Source organism: Chamaea fasciata, unplaced genomic scaffold, assembly GCF_029207755.1.
Source record: "Chamaea fasciata isolate MVZ Bird 193981 ecotype frontalis unplaced genomic scaffold, bChaFas1.0.hap1 SCAF_187, whole genome shotgun sequence".
Lineage (NCBI taxonomy): Eukaryota > Metazoa > Chordata > Aves > Passeriformes > Sylviidae > Chamaea > Chamaea fasciata.
The window spans coordinates 13,554-19,456 of NW_027094272.1; the positions used below are offsets into that span (position 1 = coordinate 13,554).

The window sequence follows — 5,903 nt, forward strand, 5'->3', positions numbered from 1 at the left end:
TTGCGGCGGCTGAGATCCTCGAGGAGCGGCAGACACGCGTCTCCCGGTCCGGGGAGCGTGGCCTCGCTGTTTCGTCACTTCCGGTGCTCCTGCCGTTCGTGCAGCGCTGTGCAGAGGCGGAGGAGCTCGAGGAGCGGCGGCCACGCCTCTCCGGGGCCGGGATTGGAGAAGTCGCTTGTTCGTCACCTGCCGTGCGCCTGCCGTGTTCGGCGCGCTCTGCAGTGGTAGAGAAGCTCGAGCAGCTGCGGCCGCGCGTCTCCTGGGCCAGGAAGCGAGAACTCGAGCCCGATGAGGAGTGTCTGCTTCTGCTTTTAACTTGTGGAAAGTTCAAAGCCTGTGGCTGTAAAATTAGCAGCAATACTGGTGCCTTCTTTTATCGCTCAAGGTCACTGGCCAGCAGGGAACAAGAAGTGTCCCAGGACTTGTTGGTGCCCTGCCAGAGAGAGAAGCAGCAAATGGTGTTGAGAGAATTTCTGGGAGTGCATGTGGGATCCTGCTTTTCTTGACAGCTTGAGAAATGATCTGAACAGAAAAAATATCTTTCTTTTTACAGGAGAATCTGATGTGGAACATGGGACCAGGATGACTTGCTGTGACTTCTTGAAAGCTGGAAAGAAGGCGATGTTAATCTTTTTGGCTAGAGGCAAAGTGTCTGCAAAGCCTTGGAAGAAGCCTATGCCAGGTAAGTGAGGACACGAACAGGAAAACACCTGGAGGCTGTGATGTGATTTCACGGAGGGTTATGGATTCCTGTCTCAAATGTCCATGTGTCAGTAGGGCTGGATCCAAGTGCCCTGGTGGAGAGGCAGGGTTGTCCTGCATTCCAGCTTTTTAGTGGCTGGAGTTTTGCCCAAGGAAGAGCAGCATCCTGATTTTGCTGCCATGTTCAGCCAGCACAGAGCTGTTGGGTGCCTCCGTCCAGGAGCAGCAGGAGCCTGGATTTCTGTCCCTGGGATTGCCTTGCTGTCCAAGACGAGGGCTGAAGGTGAGGGGCAAGGCAGCGCTGGGAGCTCTGGGAGTCAGGAGTGCCAGGCCTTTCATCTCCTGGTGCTGCTCAGGTGTTCACCAGAGGGTTTTTTTGACGGCCTTTGGCTTTCTGGATGGAAGCAAAAGGGTCCTTTCCCCTCCCTGCCTTCTGTCATTCCCAGGTCAGCCCCTGCTCTTTGCTGGCAGGCTAAATAGCCTCAGGAGTGGGCCGAGGAAGTGCTGCCTGATCTGTGAGGTTCCACAGGAGATGGGAGCAGGCTTTGCGCAGAGGTTCAAGCACCTTGGGACTTCCTGAAGGCCTGAGGCCTGAAGCAGAGTCTTGAGGCAAAGCTGACCTCTGGGTGAGCCTTCAACCCAGATGTTGTGTTTGTATCCTGTCGGCAGTGCGGTAGCCAGGATCATTAGTGTTCTGGGCTAGGTCCGTGCTCATTAGTGAAACATGGCTTGACCTTTCTGTGTTCAGAGGCCGGACAGGGCCCTGAGATGAGTCCTGTGGCCTTGTTGGGAGGAGCGGGGCCAAAGGCAGCTCCTGCATTGCTCCTGAAGCCCTGGCCAGGCTTTGGGGCGACGCCGGAGGAGGCTGAGCCCAGCTGTTCCCGCTGTGGGAGTTGTGTGCGCCTGTTTATTGCAGCATTTGCCCGACCTGGGCCCTGTCCCGGCACAGCCGGAGCCTCTTGGCCTGCGGGCGGGCGGACGCACCCGCGGGAATTGCCAGTTCTGGGGGGGCTCTCCAGGGCTGGGTTGTGACAGGGGATTCCCAGCTGCTGGGGGTGAGGCTCAGGGTCCCTGGTGCTGGATCTCAGTCCCTGTAGGTCACCTTGGGTAGCAGTGCTGGGGAGCATTGCTGAGCTTCTCCTTGGGAGGTTCTTGGCTGCTCTGAGCTGTCGCCAAAGACCCTGAGCTCCTGAGGTTGGTGTCTGTGTCTTTGGTGCTGACCCTGCCCCCTGGCCAAGTTACTTTGGAGGGTTGGAATAGGGTCTAGGGCTGAGTGCCCTTTGGGCAGTTTGCTGCCAGTCTGGTGTGCTCCTGGAAGTGCCGCTGACCTGCCAGGACTGAGGAGCTGCTGGCTGGGTGCTGCTTCTGTTCTGCAGTGGGAGCAGGTAGCCACAGGGATACAGGGGGAAAATGGGCTGCTGAAATGAAGGAAACAATATGCTTCTAACAGCAGCTACTTTCTTGTGTACATAAAGCTACAGTTCCAGTTTCTAGCACTACTCTTCATGGGTACAGGTGTCTCTCTCAGTCGGCTAAGTTATTTCTCCATCACGCAGGCAGGCAGGAAGGCAGGAACGCACGCACGCATCTTTCAGGGCACTTAATTGGTTAAGTGTCCATCACCGTGCTATGTGTCTCCTATCTGAGTTCTGCATTTCTTGGAGAGGCTTTCCTAGGCTCTTATTTTCAGAGCTGTTGTTGTTCCTGTAGCCTTGATGAATTCCTGCGAACTCTGGAAAAGAAGACTGCAGGTGTCATCTTCACTACAAACAGTTTGGCTGATACAGGGAATGGCCCAAGTTATTCAGATACATTGCTACACCGGGAGGGCTTAGAGAGAAACCTGGAGATGGGTTGTGGAAGCCTGAAGTGGGATCTTCTCCCCTGCCGACCCTTGTGTAAGAGACGGTCCGAAGATCCCTCATCTGCCTCACGACCATCGTCAAGGACAGAGACTGAAACCCCTAAAAGGGACTTGAAAATCTCAACACAGGAGTTCTGGCCTGGCTGAGGTGGGATGGTGGCCAAGTGCTGCCTGCAGGTGTGTTTGATGGAAAACACCCAGCACCCATATGGGAACATCAGAACCTGAGCAGAAACAATGGGCAAGTCACGGTGAAGTGACCGCGCCTGCTGACACTGCACCTGCTGACTTGGACTGGTTGACACTGTACCTGCTGATGACCGACTTGTTCTGGGTTCTCTGAATGAACACACTGCAATGATTTCCCCCAGCTGTTTGGCCAACTGCCTGTCGCTTCGGAGAGGACTATAAAAACCCTGGAGACTCCCGCTCACTTTTGAGATCTCCCCACTGGAGAAGATTGCGTCTATAGGCATCTTCAAAAGCCTCGAGGACTCGACCCTCCATGTTGGTAGCTATAATCCCCTTCCCCTCTTTTTCTGTCTTTCTTACTATTCTCCTTTTCTCTCCCCACTATCGCATTTGTTGGCACTAAATAAAGGTGCATTTGTGATTGAGTAAACTGAGTTTGTCCCCCGCTGTGTCTTTTGCGCTCTGAGATCCCTAAAACGAACCATCACGAACCCCGCTTGTGTGAGCGGATCGTGACAAGTTTGCATGTGAATAAGTTCATTTGTGTACCTTTTCCGCTCTCCCTCACCCCCCATTTCGAGCCGGTGTCCATTTTGAAACTGTCTCCTTCCCGTGGGGCCGTGCTCCCGCTGCTCCCCTCACAGCCCTGATGGCGACACGCAAACCAGAGAACTCCCTGGGACTGCAGTGCCCACAGGAGGTGGAGTGGACGCCTAAAAACCCCTAGGGCCGGTGAGCCATTAGCCAGACAGGACTCCAAACTACCCCAGTGAGCAGGGAGAACATGGGGCTGCTTGCTGGGGCTCCGTGTCTTGTCGCCATAAGTCAGATAGTGCCCTCTCTGCGTGACTGCCCTCGGCTTGTCAACGAGCCTGTGCTTTCCTGCGGCTCTCGTGGGGACGCAAGCCCCGGCTCTGTCGGGCGCCTGGCAAAGCTGTTTCACCTCCTCGTCCTCATCGCTCCAGGGAGCAGTGGCGGTGTGTGTGACCCCTTGGGTTCCCCGCCCAAAGCTGTCCTAATACAGGCATTTAAAGGGAGATTTGTCTCCTGGCCCACTCATAACAGGTGTGGTCTCACTTGGATGTGCCTGCAGTCCTGGAAGCTTGACTAATCCTTTTTCTGCCTCATTTGGACCTTGAGGTTGTTTCATGGTGGTCTCACTTTCATGTGTCTGCAGTTCTAGAATGTTGGCTACCCTTTTTTCTCCTAGAATTAAACTTTGAGCTTGTTGGGGGGTGGTCCCACTTTGATATATCTGCTGTCTAGGTAGCTTGACTGCCCTTTTTTCTCCTACATTTGGACCCTGAGCTTGTTTGTTGGCATCTCACTTTCATGTGTCTCTGCTCCTGGAAGCTTGACCACCTGATATTCTTCTGCAGATAAAACTGGAATTGGTTTGGGGTGGTCTCACTAATGTATGTCTGCAGTCATGGTGGTTTGAGTACCCTGTTTTCTCCAAAAACTGGATCTTGAGCTTGTTTAGGGGCTCTCCCTTTCATGTGTCTGCAATCCTGGAAGACAGACTACCCGTTTTTCTCTTAGAAATTGGTTTTGAGCTTGTTTGGGGGTGGTCTCACTTCCATGTGTCCTGCAGTCCTGGAAGCTGGACTACTCACGTTCTCTTCCAAATCCACCTGGGCCTCGTTGGCTGCTGTATTTGGGGAGTGCAGGTACCATGTACTGTTGACACATGGATGGTTTCATCTGCTCAGGGGGGTTGTTCTCTGCGAGCAAACAGCTTTAGGATGGATGCCCTCAGACTTGATGTTGTATGGGGCACTCATCTAGCCTTCCAAATCAGTTAAATCGACCGTGGAGGTCAGTGAGGTGATGGATTTTTCAGCCAGACCGCCCTCACGTTCCACTTGGAATAGCGACCCTTGTTTCTGTAATACAGAAAAGCAAGGTTATGTCATTTGTGGCTGTCATTGTTTTAGCATGTAAATATCATTACATTTGAGGCTTGTATTGTACAAAGTTTTGCTCTTCACTCCTGGCAAAGGCCTTCTACGTTTTGTGTACAAAGTTCTTGCCATTTTTTCATTTCATGCCCTGTGTATAGTGTCTCTGGTATGTCGGGATGCAGAATAAGGTTTGAAATTGCCTACAGTTCTGATGTTGTACATGCACAGTGTGTTTCTGCTGATTGTCAGTGATGTGCTGTGGAAAATTTTGCCCTCTTGACTGTGCTTGTAGTCAAGAACTTGACTCTCTACTAAACAAAGAAGGTTAAGACCTTCATGTTTTAGACTGTAAGGAGAGGAATGAGGTGGAAAAAACCATCAAAGCTATCACAAGTATATTTAGAAATAACGAACTCTGATTTCATTTTGCTCTTGGAATAAGTCTGCTACACCTAATGACAGGTGGGTTTTCTGGAGGTTCTGAAATGTGGTGACAGGAAGCTTCTCTGAGTTATATCTTGGGCATAAAGGGTCCTCATGCATGCTAGACTGGGGAGAGAGAAAGCAGCAAGAGCCTGACAAGACAATGTGGTAGGAAAAAGGAGTGGGCAGAACCGACACAACCAAATAGGAGTTTAGCAGGGTAGTGCCACTAAATCGGAACAGGGAGTGAAAGATTGACAGTAACTGGGAAACCAAAAAAGTGATGGTTTCCTTCAGTGAGCTGCCAGGTACTTGTGGCAGTAGAGGATGGAGCTGCATAGGAATTGTGGGGAAGTTGTAGGTGTGGGACTTATGATGCAGGATTTGTAGAATTTGTAGATGTAGAATGATGTTTGCTTTCAAAGGAAAAGGCTGAATAAATTTAGGAAAAGGAGGGCAGACAAGCCCTACTTGTACTTTAAACTCATCCAATATTTCTCTGATGTCAAACATACGTCAAGATAAAAAAAATAATTTTAGCCAGAAATGGAAATTAAAAGTTTTCAGACTGCAGTACAGTGGAAGGTCTACAAATAGTCCCTCTGTGTAACAGGGCGGGAATATTGTGTTTTGGTAAAAGTTCCTTTTTTGACTAGAAGATCACTAATGCGACTGACTTGTCAAGTAGATCTTGCTCTAGTTACAGGGAACCGTTTTTTGCCCTTTGCGTTGTAACTTTGCATTGGGCAAAAAGTGATTTGTGGCAAAGTCACTGTAGTAAAAATTAGCCTATTCTCATTTTTTGTGTACCAGAGAAC

General features: G+C 51.0%; 1 long non-coding RNA gene across 1 annotated transcript; it reads left to right on the top strand.

The window, feature by feature from the left end:
• Positions 1-208: 208 nt before the first annotated feature.
• Positions 209-1,375, top strand: LOC136304813 (uncharacterized). The gene is made up of 3 exons (XR_010724832.1): positions 209-458; positions 554-682; positions 1,149-1,375. It is a non-coding gene; the product is annotated as an uncharacterized lncRNA (long non-coding RNA).
• The last annotated feature ends 4,528 nt before the right edge of the window (positions 1,376-5,903 follow it).